The 13287-nt window shown below is 38.7% G+C and overlaps 1 protein-coding gene across 14 annotated transcripts in view; it reads left to right on the top strand.

Moving 5' to 3' along the window:
- Positions 1–13287, top strand: part of PKP4 (plakophilin 4) — a 239789-nt gene that overhangs the window by 120443 nt on the left and 106059 nt on the right. The gene's annotated exons all lie outside the window — the stretch shown is intronic.

Here is a 13287-nt window from a genome sequence, read left to right on the forward strand (position 1 = left end):
AATGCTGCACTTAATATTTCATATATATGGTTGCTTTTATTTCTGTAGAATAGGTATCCAAAAGTGGAATTGTGAGGTCATAGGGAATATTTATTTTTAATTTTAATAGATGTTATCAGGTTGTTTTCCAAAAGGGTTACAACAAATGACACTAATGTGTATAGTATGCTCCTCCTTTGCTGGCTCCTCCCCAGACATGGATGTTACCACTGTTAAAATGTTGGCTAATACGATGAAAATGGCATCTCATCGTTACTTGATTTTCTTTCTCCCTACAAATGAAATTGAGCAATTTTTTCTGATATTTTAATTAGCATTTATATTTGATCTTTGACCACTTGTTTTGTTTGATACTCTTCGCTCATTTTACTATGTTTTTGTAAAATTGGTTTATATGAGATTTTAAATGTCTATTATGTTACAGATATTTCGCTTTTCTGGTCATTTGACTTTGCATATCTTTTGGCAGATGAACGGTTGTTTTTATGTAGTTAAATATGGCTGTCTTATCCCTTACAATTTCGGGATTTCTTATCTTAGGGATGTCTCTGTCATCCTAAGGTTATAGACATATTCTCTTAGTTCATCTTTTCACATATTTGGGGTTTTTTTCTACATTGATTATAGAACGTGTGTGTGTGTGTGGATGTGTGTGTGGCTTGAGATACTAATCTAACTTCGTTTTCTTTAATTATACCAGGAGTTCTTTTCTCATTGAATGAAATTCTACCTTTGTCATAATTAGTAAGTTCCCATATATACCGGCATCTGGCTCTTTAATTCTTATTACATTCCAGGGCTTTATTTGATTTGGGAAGAAAGTTTTGAAGCAGTAAAATCTATTACAGTTCTAAATATAACCTTCAGGAATAGAAAATGAGACCTCAGTGTTTTTAGCTTCCTGTAATGGCAGGAGCAAGAATTTAGAATTCCATTCCTAGCTCTTCACTTACTAATTATATGACCTTGAACAGGTCATTTATTTTTTCTCTCCCACCCTAAGATTGCTCAACTCCATGGCCTGTACTAAGGATTAGAGAAAATATATGTAGAGTGCCAGACCCACAGTTGGCATTCACTCATTGGTGCCCACTTTTATTATCAGTGTTATGATTTAGCAAGAAATAAGAAAGTAAGACATTTAATATCAGATTGTACCTGTTCTAAACATAAGCAGATATATTTCTTGATGAATATATATTATATGTAAGAGAAAAAGAATTCTAAATGTAATTTAAAGATTCTTTTCAGTGCACCTGGCTGGCTCAGTGGGTAGAGCATGTGGCTCTTGATCTTGGAGTCATGAGTTCAAGCCCTACATTGGGCGTGGAGCCTACTTAAAAATATTTTAAAAATTAAAATAGAGATTCTTTCAGACAGATGTATTAATCTGGACAATAAAAATAGCATGTTCAAACCTGACACTTTTGTTTTTCTAAAAATGTCTCTTTTTTATCTTTTGTTTCTCCTTTTTTTCTAATAAAAGTCATATAGATCACACAAGTAAAAAGCAACAGCATATTGTCTGCTCTTTTAGATAAGTGGAGGAAATATAACTACTAAGAGTAACAAAGAGGAAATGAAAATTGCTCTTATAGATAGCTAACCGGTGGAAGGAGCAGGATGTCAGAGGAGAAAGCAGGAGAGGCAGAGACAGACAGACGTTATGGAACAACACAGAGTGGCACACAGTGGACCTGAAGACTTCAGTGGGTGGGAGTTTAGATGCAGACGTACTGAAGTTGGACTCAGCCTATTGCTAGACATGCCCCAGTTCTGTCCTCAGGCTTTAGTGCTCTTTGTAGGTTAGATATATCCTATGGTTATCAATAATACATTGATTGTCTTAACCTTATTTCTCAAGAATCCCAGGACAATTTCTGGAGGTTTAGAAAGGAAAGATAATGTTAACGGAGCCATAAAGATAAAATGTAAAATTAAGAAGTTCAGAAGACAAAAAAAGTTGAACACCTCATACCTCTTGAGCCAGGTAACAAGCCTTCACAAGGAACCATTTAATTGTCTAGGGCCCAACTGATCAATGTACATTCCAGTTCTACTAATTCCCCATACACTGTAGCCATAAAATATCTGCAAAACAGAAAGAACAACTATAAACTAAGTTTAGTAATTAAAAAAGGACCGTCACAAGAAAAGGTCTACCTGTACTAGTGGGTATTTGTTTCCTTTCCCCATTATGTTTCATTAAGTTACTAACCAAATCTTAAATTAATCATTTTTTAAATTAGACTTATTCCCTAGTGCTATTTATTAGACCTACTGAAGAAAGGAAGATTAAATTTAGGCTTGATTTTGTTTCTGCTACCATTTTTATGGTTTATGCTATGCTTATAGTAACTAGTCCACATGGAGGAAGTGGAAGATTGGTCATTTATTCTTCCCACTTTTCCATTTCAGCAAATAACGATTTATTTGCATTATCATCATCTACTGTGCAGTCAATTAACTCTCAAATAAGCATCTAACATTACGTGACATGCATCATTGATCTCACTAATTTGGAAATATTTATATACTAGAAAACCAGATAAATTGTTAAGTCACTTATTTTTCATAATTAATGAATTTTAAAGTAATGAGTAATAAAATTTTCAAGGTATTACATTTTAAAGAAAAACTTCCTTATGTTTTTGACATTTAATTCTTTTTAACTTATTTTTTATTTTTTTAAATTTACATCCAAATTAGTTAGCATATAGTTTAACAATGATTTCAGGAGTAAATTCCTTAGTGTCCCTTACCCATTTAGCCCATCTCCCCCTCCCACATCCTCTCCCATAACCCTCAGTTTGTTCTCCATATTTAGGAGTCTCTTCTGTTTTGTCCCCCCTCCCTGTTCTTACATTATTTTTGCTTCCCCTTCCCTTATGTTCATCTGTTTTGTCTCTTAAAGTCCTCATATGAGTGAAGTCATATGATACTTCTCTTTCTCTAATTTTGCTTGCATAATACCCTCCAGTTCCATCCACGTAGTTGCAAATGTCAAGATTTCATTCTTTTTGATTGCCGAGTAATACTCCAGTGTGTGTGTGTGTGTGTGTGTGTGTGTGTGTGTGTGTGTGTGTGTGCGCACGCGCGCGTGCGCACACACACACACACACCACATCTTCTTTATCCATTCATCCATCAGTGGACATTTGGGCTCTTTCCATACTTTGGCTATTGTTGATAGTGCTGCTATAAACATGGGGGTGCATGTGTCCCTTCGAAACAGCACACCTGTATCTCGTGGATAAATGCCTAGTAGTGCAATTGCTGGGTTGTAGGGTAGTTCTATTTTTAGTTTTTTGAGGAACCTCCATACTGTTTTCCAGAGTGGCTTCACCAGCATACATTCCCACCAACAATGCAAAAGAGATCCTCTTTCTCCGTATCCTCACCAACATCTGTCGTTTCCTGAGTTGTTCATTTTAGCCATTCTGACAGGTGTGAGTTGGTATCTCATTGTGGTTTTGATTTATATTTCCCTGATGATGAGTGACGTTGAGCATTTTTTCATGTGTTGGTTGGCCATCTGGATGTCTTCTTTGGAGAAGTTTGACATTTAATTCTACCAGAGAACTACCTTGTGAGAGAAACGACAGCAGCAGTTATTGACAACTGCAACTGATACTGGCTCAGGTGTCCATTTTCTGTGTTGTAGTCCTTCCTCCCTATTTCCTTTACTACTAGGACTTCTTCACGTATATGTATTTTTAAGCATTAGTAAAACCTCAACTAAAAGAAGACAACTAGAATTATTTCTATTTACACACACACACACACACACACACACACACACACACGCACGCACATTCATTCTGCCTTTTTTTAGGGGAGAAAGTAAATGAAAATAAAACAAGGCATTGCTAGTTCAATGACTTAAAAGGTCAGTAGACTGGTGGGCAGGATTTTTAAAATGGCATGTTGCCACTGGGAAATTCCTCATTTTCTCTGAGGCAGAGCATGAAGCCTGAGAGATCAGAGAATTCAGCAGGTGGAAACAGGTGTAAGTAGGGGCTCCTGGATGGCCCAGTGGGTTAAGTGGCCATCTTTGGCTCAGGTCATGATCTCACTGTTGGTGAGTTCCAACCCCACACCGGGCTGTGTGCTGACAGCGAGGAGACTGCTTGGGAATTCTCTCTCTGCCCTTCCCCCACTTTCTCTCTTTCTTTCTTTCCAAAAACCAGGTATAAGTAATTGTGAGGGAGGAGGTAAGCGGTGGCATGGAGTAAGTCATATTAATGGCTATAAACCACCGTGTCACTGAAATTATGCACACATTGTTTTAAAAAATAAAACCTTATTTTACCCATGTCACCATGAATAATAGGAAATTCCTGATAGAACTAATTTGTTAACAGAGCAATCAACAAAATTGTGGGAAACAAGATTCTAGTCCCAGGTCTGCCTCCACATCTCCCTTTGACTTTAAATAAAAGTAGAACATTAATTTGCACCATTGATTACCTGCATTGCAAGGATATGATCGTTATTACATCTGAAATGTTTTAAGACCCTAAAAAAGGATCAGCCATAATATATTATGCCTTTCTCTGGTACAAATACTCAGGAATCAGTTTAAAAATTTATGCAATCAATTATAACATACAAATAAAATATGCTATATAAAATTCACCCTGAATGAATTAGCAAGGTTTCATTGTTTTGCTTTTGCAGGGAGCTAGAAGGATGCTGAGATTAATGAAATAGAGTCCAGCTTAGTATTGAGTACATGTAGTGGGCCAAGGTCTTTGCCCAAGGGTTAAATAAAGGACTGTAGGTGTTCATGGAAAGGTAACATTTCAGGTGGATGGAACAACATGAGAAAAAGCTTTGAGCGGTGTGCATAGAAAACCATAAATAGTTCAGTTTAGGTGCCTGAAGGAGAGTGACAGGAAACCAAGAAAAGGTATTTGGGGAGGCACACACACTACCTTGGGTCTTAAAAAACAGCTGAGCTGACTTCATAAGTCCTATTGTGGATGGGGTAGGAAGGGCATGGTGCACAATGGTTAGCACTATGCAGAGTCAGGCTGATGTGATTTCAAATCCTGGCTTTGAATTACCTTGGGCAAGTCATCCCTGTATGGAGTGAGGGTAACCCGGACTTCCTTGCTGGTTGATTGGGGGAGTTAACCAAGTAGTGCATTTACAGCACTCAGCAGAGAGCCTGCAGCCCAGAGAGCCACCAGTATAGGATAGAAATTATTGATTAGAATTGTGCCTTTGACAGACATGGCTGGAAGAAACGTGAAAGCAGAGGCGAGGTCCCTGACCACCCCGGTGGGGAAAGACTGAGGGAGGGGTACTGCAGTAGTCCAAAGTTAATGTGAGCCTGAATTAGGGGAAATGACAGGAATGGTGAGGAAGGGAATGGATCCAGTCCATGTTAGAGAGCTAGAGCAACCGATTTCGGAAAGCATTTACCGTGAGAGGTGTGGGGAGTAAGAGAAAGGAGGGAAATGGTGAAAACACTTGTGGTTTGAGCCTGGGTGAGAAGGGAAGGGTGACCTCATTAGCATGCTAGTCCTTGAACTTCTGCATGCACAAGAATCTCCTGGAGGACTTGTTCAAGCACAGGTGGCTGGACTCCACCCCTTCTGATTCAAAGAAGTTTCCAGGTAGCGTTGACGCTAATGCTGCTGATTCAGGGCAAACACTTTGAAAACCATGGCAGTGGAGAAATAGTAAACACAGGAGAAAGGGGGAGGTGTAGCAGGGTGGAGGATGTGTCTGCTGGTACAGCCACTTAGCCAAACATTGGATCTGATGAGAGATAATTTGTGTATCACAGGTGTGGATGGACCTGTGTTCTGGTCAGATTGCCAGGTGAGAGACTGAAGAAGAACCACTGGCAAGGAGTTACCATTAAGGGGACAGTGTTTTAAAAGCAATCAGTGGTACTATAAAAATGCTTGGACTTTTACCTGTTTACCTTGATGTTGTCGTCTGCATCTGGTTCTAGGCAAAACGCTTTCCTCGTATGTTGTATTGAATACCTTTCTCCCTTTATTTTTACTTCTAATAAAGGAGCTTTGGTGACAGAGTTACAGATAAGAGCCTGAGCTTTAGAATAAAAATTTAGAGCATCTGGTAAACTTCCCCTGCTTTCTCTCTGCTTCATTAAAACTGAAAGCTAAGAGATCAAAGCTAGAAGCTGGTATAATCCTGTGTGGTTTGATAGGAGGATAAAACAATAAGATCTTAACAATGCTCATCCTTCTTGGAATGTTAGCTAGTATAACAAAAAATCAGGCTGGTAATTGTATCTTGTATTTTCCTTTTATCTCAAACTATCTAAATGCAAGAAGCTGTGGCTATATAGTGTAGGGCGGCTAGCCCTGCAGAGGTGCCCTAATCATTCATACCCTTCTTATCTTCAGAGTGGGAGGAGGTCAACAGTTTCCATTTGAAGGTTAACCCTTTGTGGTGCCCTGCCTTTTGTAAATATTCTTTCTGGACAAAAGTAATTAAAACGTTGTTTTCCTGTATGTGTTTCTAATGTAGAATACAGGTTAAATACCCCTTTCTTAAACCATCTCTAAATACAATAAATGAGCTTTATTTTTCAGTATTGCCTAAGTTGTGTTTTGCAAGACAATATTGTTTCTTGAGATGTTAATAGTTGTTCCTTGAAAAAGTGTGCTTAGTCTCAGTAAATCAAAGTTGCTAGGTTATACAAAGGTAAGCTGATTTCCTATCAGTAGACGTCTTAGATCTTTTAAAATCAAAGTGTTGCCGTGAATCCCCAAGAATTGGAATCTTCTGGGCAGCATTTCCCAAATCTAGTTGACCTGGAACCTCTTCCTTTCAGGGCATATTTTGTGGGACACTGATGTTCTCAGAACACAGTTTGAGAAAGTCAGTGTTAGCTGTTTAAATGTTTTTAATTTTGAATTTCCTTTTGACAAAGGGAACTAGCCAGTACAGAAGAGATGGCCATGATATGCCTGGCACTTCGACAATTAATTATGGATGGTTTAGGGATTGCCAAGTAGACCTAATAATGATTTGTAAGGTTGGGGTTTTTTTTAATGTTTATTGATTTATTTTGAGAGAGAGAGCACGCGCGTGTGCACATGCACGAATTCAGGAGGGGCAGAGAGAGAAAGAGAATCCCAAGCAGCCTCCACCCTGTCAGTGCAGAGCCTAACTTGGGGCTCCATCTCACAAACCATGACATCATGACCTGAGCAGAAACCAAGAGTTGACGCTCAATTGACTGAGCCACCCAGGCGCCCCTGTCAGTTATTTAACCATGATAGGAAGTCAGGACATTTAATCTCCTTTACATTACTGACTGGTTATTTTGAGACTGAGAAGTTCAAGAACATTTGACAATATGGCTGCTTTGGTTTAGTACCAGCCTAGATTAAAGAATGGCATTTAGAATGTTTTTGAGGATTTCTTATTTGCTTTTAAGTAATCACTTTTAAAATGGATCCCTAGGCCTGGCTGAAGACCTCCAAAGATATGATCATGACCATAATTTGTTCATATTTTGAACATGAGGGAAAAAAAAAATGCTATAGTGTGTATATCCTGAGAGCAGGACATACCCAGCACAAATTTCTGTACTTTAAAATTTTAACATATTATTATTTGGTGATAATTGGTCTCTTAGTGATATAAAAGTCTTTCAGCACGCTAAAACAGAAAGGTACATTTTGGGGGAAGGTTTTTAAGCAAAATGATTGAAATAAAATTGCTTTCTTGCTTAACCACTGATTGCATCACATAATAACCATGTATCAGGTTTTTTTTCCTTCAGCATAACCAGTACTCAGTACTTTCCTGCTGAGATTTACAGGCATGGAAAGACATGTTGACTCCTGGTGTGTTCCACGTGCTCTGCTGATGTGAAATGATTTTTAGTACACAGATGAACATCTTTAAAAATTACTATGTACTTGAGTTTATATTAGAATTGTAAAAAACATTAGAAACCAGGATTTTAATTATTTTAATGTCTGAGATACTGTGTTTTAAAAAACAAGTCAACTTAAAGAAAAATATTTACCAAAAAGGTAGTATAGGTCAAAGGGAAGGAGACAAAGATTAAGGAGTCCTGAGACCAAGTAGGTGCTTTCTGATGAGAAAGATTTGAACATTAAACTGAGAGGAAACTCTTCAGAGTCAGGAAAAAGAAGCAAATCCCGGAGGAGGCCAGAGGGCATGGAGAGGCTAGGGATAGTCAGGAAGGGGCCACTCCCTCCACTCAGCCTGGAAGAGATTGAAGATTAGTTGAGTGTGGGGACAGGAATTTGAGGGCATCATGGCTAATGGCCTGCTGTGATGCCCACTGCTCTTTCTTGTCATTATCACGGCAGTAATAACTACTGTAGGTACCCCTGAAGCAGTAAATCAGATAGAATAACTAAAAGTAAATATAGATAGTAGTGATGGAAGTGGGCAACTGTAGTTGGATTGCATGAGCCTGAAAGCACAATGAGCTTTTGTACATATTTGGAGGAATCGTGGTTTTTATCAATTAAGGGGGGGAAAAATGTACTAATATCAGGAATGTAAGAGGGAATGTAATTACTGATCCTACCAGCATGAGGACCACGAGGAATATTATAAACAACTTTACGCTAGTAAGTAGAGGTAGTGAGGAGCCAAGACTTTTGGGTACTTCAGGTATGGACTGTGAAGAATGTATAGTGTTTGCCAGAGAGAGAGGTCAGCAAAAGCACTATTTTCAGGAAAGAACTACATTTCACATACAGTCTGTAGGGTCTTCTTAGTAACCCAGAGACGGAGAATATTCTGAGTAAATAATGAAGAGTTTATAAGGAGAAAATTTGCAAACTGGAGTAAGGCTTCCATAGGGCACAGTTAGAAACGGTCAGGAGATCTGTCACCACGGGCCATCAGTGAGGATTTTAAAAAGGCCACAGGAAAATAAAGTATGCCCTGTTTTCAGTGCCCACACCAGAGTCCTTGAAGCTAAGGTGGAGCTCTTCCTGCTTATTAAAGGAGATGATAGTAGAAGGCTTCCTGGGGCTTCTGGAAACCAGAGGAAGTAGACAATAGCCTCGTGACTACATGTGCAGGATCTGTAGTGTTTCCGTTTGAAATTGTCACCAATTTAGGACCGAGGTGCCTGGGAGTTTAGGTAAAGAAAGGTAAACCTAAATAAGAAGGGAGAAGGATTTCACTCTCAGTGAGCAGCAGGAACAGGTGGGTGTGATAAAGAACCAAGTAGAAGTTTCAGCAATGGAAAATATTGTCATTAAAATAGATGAGATAAACCCTTAACAGGGCACATAGAGAAATAGCGAATTGAAAGTAATACTAAGAAATTTTCCCTGAATATAACTGAGAGAAATTAAGAGAAAATATGAAAAATCTGTTAAGACTCTTCATTCCTGACATACCCTAACCAGTCTTTTCCCTGAAGGAAACTAAATAAGCTGAGTAAAATATTTACATTGTTTTTTGTAAAAGCAGGACTAAGCTGGAAGGGAAGTAAAGAATCCACAGAAACCAAAACTAAAATGAAAGTGGGAATCTTAAGCTAAGTAAGTAGTAAGTAAAACTGGCTTTCACCTTGAAGGTACTTGCCAAACCTAGATGATCTTCAGCATGCCACTTGACAGCTGCAGGTTACTTGTCAACTGAGGGATCCTTAAGGTGGGGAGTCAAATGGGAAGTCCCTTGCCCAAAGCCAAAACTTGACCAAACTACCTTAGTAGGCGGGTAATAAGACATCTGTCCCACACAAGAGGACGAGCCATGGATATTGGAAGTAGAGAAAATTCTCCCCCCTGAGAATTCATGATACCTATGGTTTTCCAAATCTGAATGGCCAATAAACATATGAAAAGATGTTGGTTATCGGGGAAATACAAATTAAAACACATGCAAAGTAGCTGCCCATATTTATCAGATTATCAAAAAGGGAGGGGGGGTTAAGCCCCCAAATGCAAACTGATGCCCGGGAGAGAGAATGTGTAGAAACTCATACACTGCTGACTGGAATATAAATTGGTCACGTGACTATTAAACACCAAATTGAGGTGAATGGTTTCTTCTGAAGAGGGAGGAAAGGAGGGAGAGAAATAGGATCCATGGGAAAGAAACCAGGATTTCAATGTATCTGTAATATTTTATTTATCAAAAAACCTGAAGGAAATGTAGTAAAACATTAAGATTTGCTGCAGCTGGGTCGGGTTCTCCAGATTTCACTGTTATTGTTTATACTTTTTTTGTACAAAGTGTCTCACAGAATTTAAAAATTAAGAGTGAGAGAAAATTTCTATCTTTATATAAAAGAAGGCCAAAAAACAATACTGTCTCAGGTCGGGTTCTCACGGAGATGGAGTTTGGGGCGCGGAGTATCTATTACAGATCAACACTTGGGGGCAGAGGGGAAGTTCAAATACTCAGCAGGCTGGCCCAGCCCCAGGGGAGCCCTGAAGCAAATCTGGGCTCCACCTTTATACTCCCACCTCAATCAGTGGTTGGCTGCAACCGCCCAGAAGGGCATGCCCTTGGGCAAGGACCATTCTCTGCCACTGAGGCACCCCTGAAGTGGCTGACAGCCGGCAACAAGTCCTTCCTCAGGCTTCCTGCCCTGCTCTGTCCACCATATAAAGCATGAAAATGAAGTTTTTCTTCTATTCCCTTGGCTCACTCTCAGAGAATATTTATTGGTGTATTTACCTGAGAGAGAGGAGGTAAACATAAAGAAAAGGTTTCAAACACATGTAGACTCCATTTTATAGCATATTAGTAACCTTGACTTTCTGGGTTTGTTTATGGTCTTGTTTGCCAGAATTTAAGAGGAAACTGTCATATGCTAAATCATTGGCAAATGCTTTTAACATTGCTTTCCTTGTCTTCTCAAAGGAGAACAAATATAGGGTCCCCTTATAACTCAGATGCCCAGTTTTGGATACTGATTTAAGTGTTACCCTTCACAATGTCAGTTTAGAGGATAAAATACAAAATTTTTAATTTGTAGGTGGTATCTCTGTGTAATCATATTAATGAGTGTTATTTTAGAAATGATCAAGTGTATTTTTATATGACTGTAATAATAACTTCCTCATCAGGCAGTCTAAGAAGCTGGTAGAGACAGAACTGTCAAATATTTATATCCTGCTCACCCATCTTGGTGGCAGTCCCTTATGGGTGTTCGATTTATATTCTGTAGGGGTAATATGAGTACTTTTGCAACAAGGCATATATTTTTGCTTGTAAATATTCACAGGTATTAGGTAACCTCTACAAATTTCATGTTTTATAGCTTCCTGATAATCTGTTTTCAGGGCTTTAATGACATCCTCCTAATGAGAAGCGTGAGCAAATACTGGGCAGAATGGTTTTGATAAAGGCAGCTGGTGATGTTCAATATTATAGGTCCATGGCCACTAGGGATATAATGTGGACATTACTCAGTCTGTATGAAGGTTGAAGGAATTACCCAACTTTTAAATTAAGAATGTAGCTACTTCATGGGTACATAGGTTTAGCTAGCAACTCGACTACTGTAAATGGTTTCTGTAGGTGCTTCAGTCAAGATTTCTAGTTCAAAAAAACAGACGTGGCTGATTATGCAGAAAAAGGCATTTAAATTAAGCGTGTATTTGTGAATTCCCATATTTGTTGCAAGGCCTGGAGAACAAGCCTTGAGATTTAACTTCCAGAAACAGTGTCTCGATCTGTACCACAAATTGGCTAAAAAAAAAAAAAAAAAAACAACACTGACATTGCCACCTGGCATAAACATAGCAGTTTTGGGGGAGGTCATTTCTTTATTGGGAGCTTGACCTTGACACCTGTCGCAGAGGTTGCAGCAAGAAAGTGAAAGAGAGAGAAAATAAGCTTTGTTGTTTTCTGATGTCAAAGTCTTAGTTTCAGGGGCGCCTGGGTGGCTCGGTTGAGTGTCCACTCTTGATTTTGGCTCAGATCATGATCTCATGGTTCATGAGATCGAGCCCTGCATCAAGCTCCATGCTGACAGCATAGAGCCTGCTTGGGATTCTTCTCCTCTCCCTCTCCCTTTCCCTCTCTCTCTCTCTCTCTGTCAAAAATAAATAAAAATTTTTTAAAAATAAGTAAAAGTCTTAGTTTCAGCATCTGAGTCACAGTGTAACATCTTGTTGGCAGAGCCAAAGTCACCCTCTCTGCTTCTGAGGGAAGGAATGATGGGACAGTAACTTCCAACTTTCTGCCTTGAAGTGGGAAATATCCCAACCATTTCCTTGAAAGAATGCTCAAAAGGTCATAGGCAACCTCAAACATGATAAAAATCCACTGAATTGGAATTTTCTTGTATGGATAAAGATTTTTTTAATGTTGTAATGTGAAACATGCTTCAATTCTACCCTGGTAACTTTTGGCCATCCCAAAATGAAGAAAACACTACAGCCCTCCATCCCTAGTAGCCACTGAACTCAGAACACAAAGTGAATGTGATGGCTCTGGGAATATTTTTTGGATTCACAGATGGTCCTTTCTGGCCCAGCTTGATACAAGCAACCAATCTTCTGGGATAAGAGGTATAATAAACAACTGAGTAAAATAGTTGAAAGGATGCAAGTGTGTCACAAGAAATGTGCTGTTATTTAAGGGCAAAGAAAAACCAAGTGTGAGATAAGTATAATACTATTTGTCCTTAAAATCAGTTATCTTAGCTTGATACTGAATGTTGTTATTATCTATCAGGTCTTTTGTTGCTAAGCTGACAGAGGCCTAGGAAATGTTGAGCAGAGATAGGTATCTTCCCACTTTGATCATGTTCTATAGCATTATTGAGCCAACTATTATTATTCATTCAGGCCCTGCCTTATATACCCACACCAACTAGGCTCATTAGAAAAGTATTCTCCATATCACAAAGCAGTAAAGAGTTCAGGGACTGTATTTTAAAAAATTGCTGTAAGAGTAGTTTGTAGAATTTACAAAGCCAGGGCTGTCAAGTAATAGCATGATTGCCTGAATCCACAGGGCGCTAACACATTTTTCAGTTAAATTGTTTTAAATTTTTGCATGGCAAACAGATATGTACATATTTTCATAAATATTTAAGGTGGCTTTATTTCTGGTTAGTTTCTAGGCTTAGGCTTCATATACCTGGTATTTTGAACTAGCATTCATTGCCCAATTAAACTGTTTTGACTTCAGCATTTGCTTTGAGTAGACTTATAAGGAGATAATATGGCACAGGGGAGCTTGAGGTGTTATTGGAGATGTTATTTGTGGCTTAAAGCCTTTGGAGTATACTTGATTTGATCTATAGATGTTTTATAGCATGGCATGCTTCCTGTTTATTAA

This window comes from Leopardus geoffroyi, chromosome C1 (genome assembly GCF_018350155.1).
Source record: "Leopardus geoffroyi isolate Oge1 chromosome C1, O.geoffroyi_Oge1_pat1.0, whole genome shotgun sequence".
Classification (NCBI taxonomy): domain Eukaryota; kingdom Metazoa; phylum Chordata; class Mammalia; order Carnivora; family Felidae; genus Leopardus; species Leopardus geoffroyi.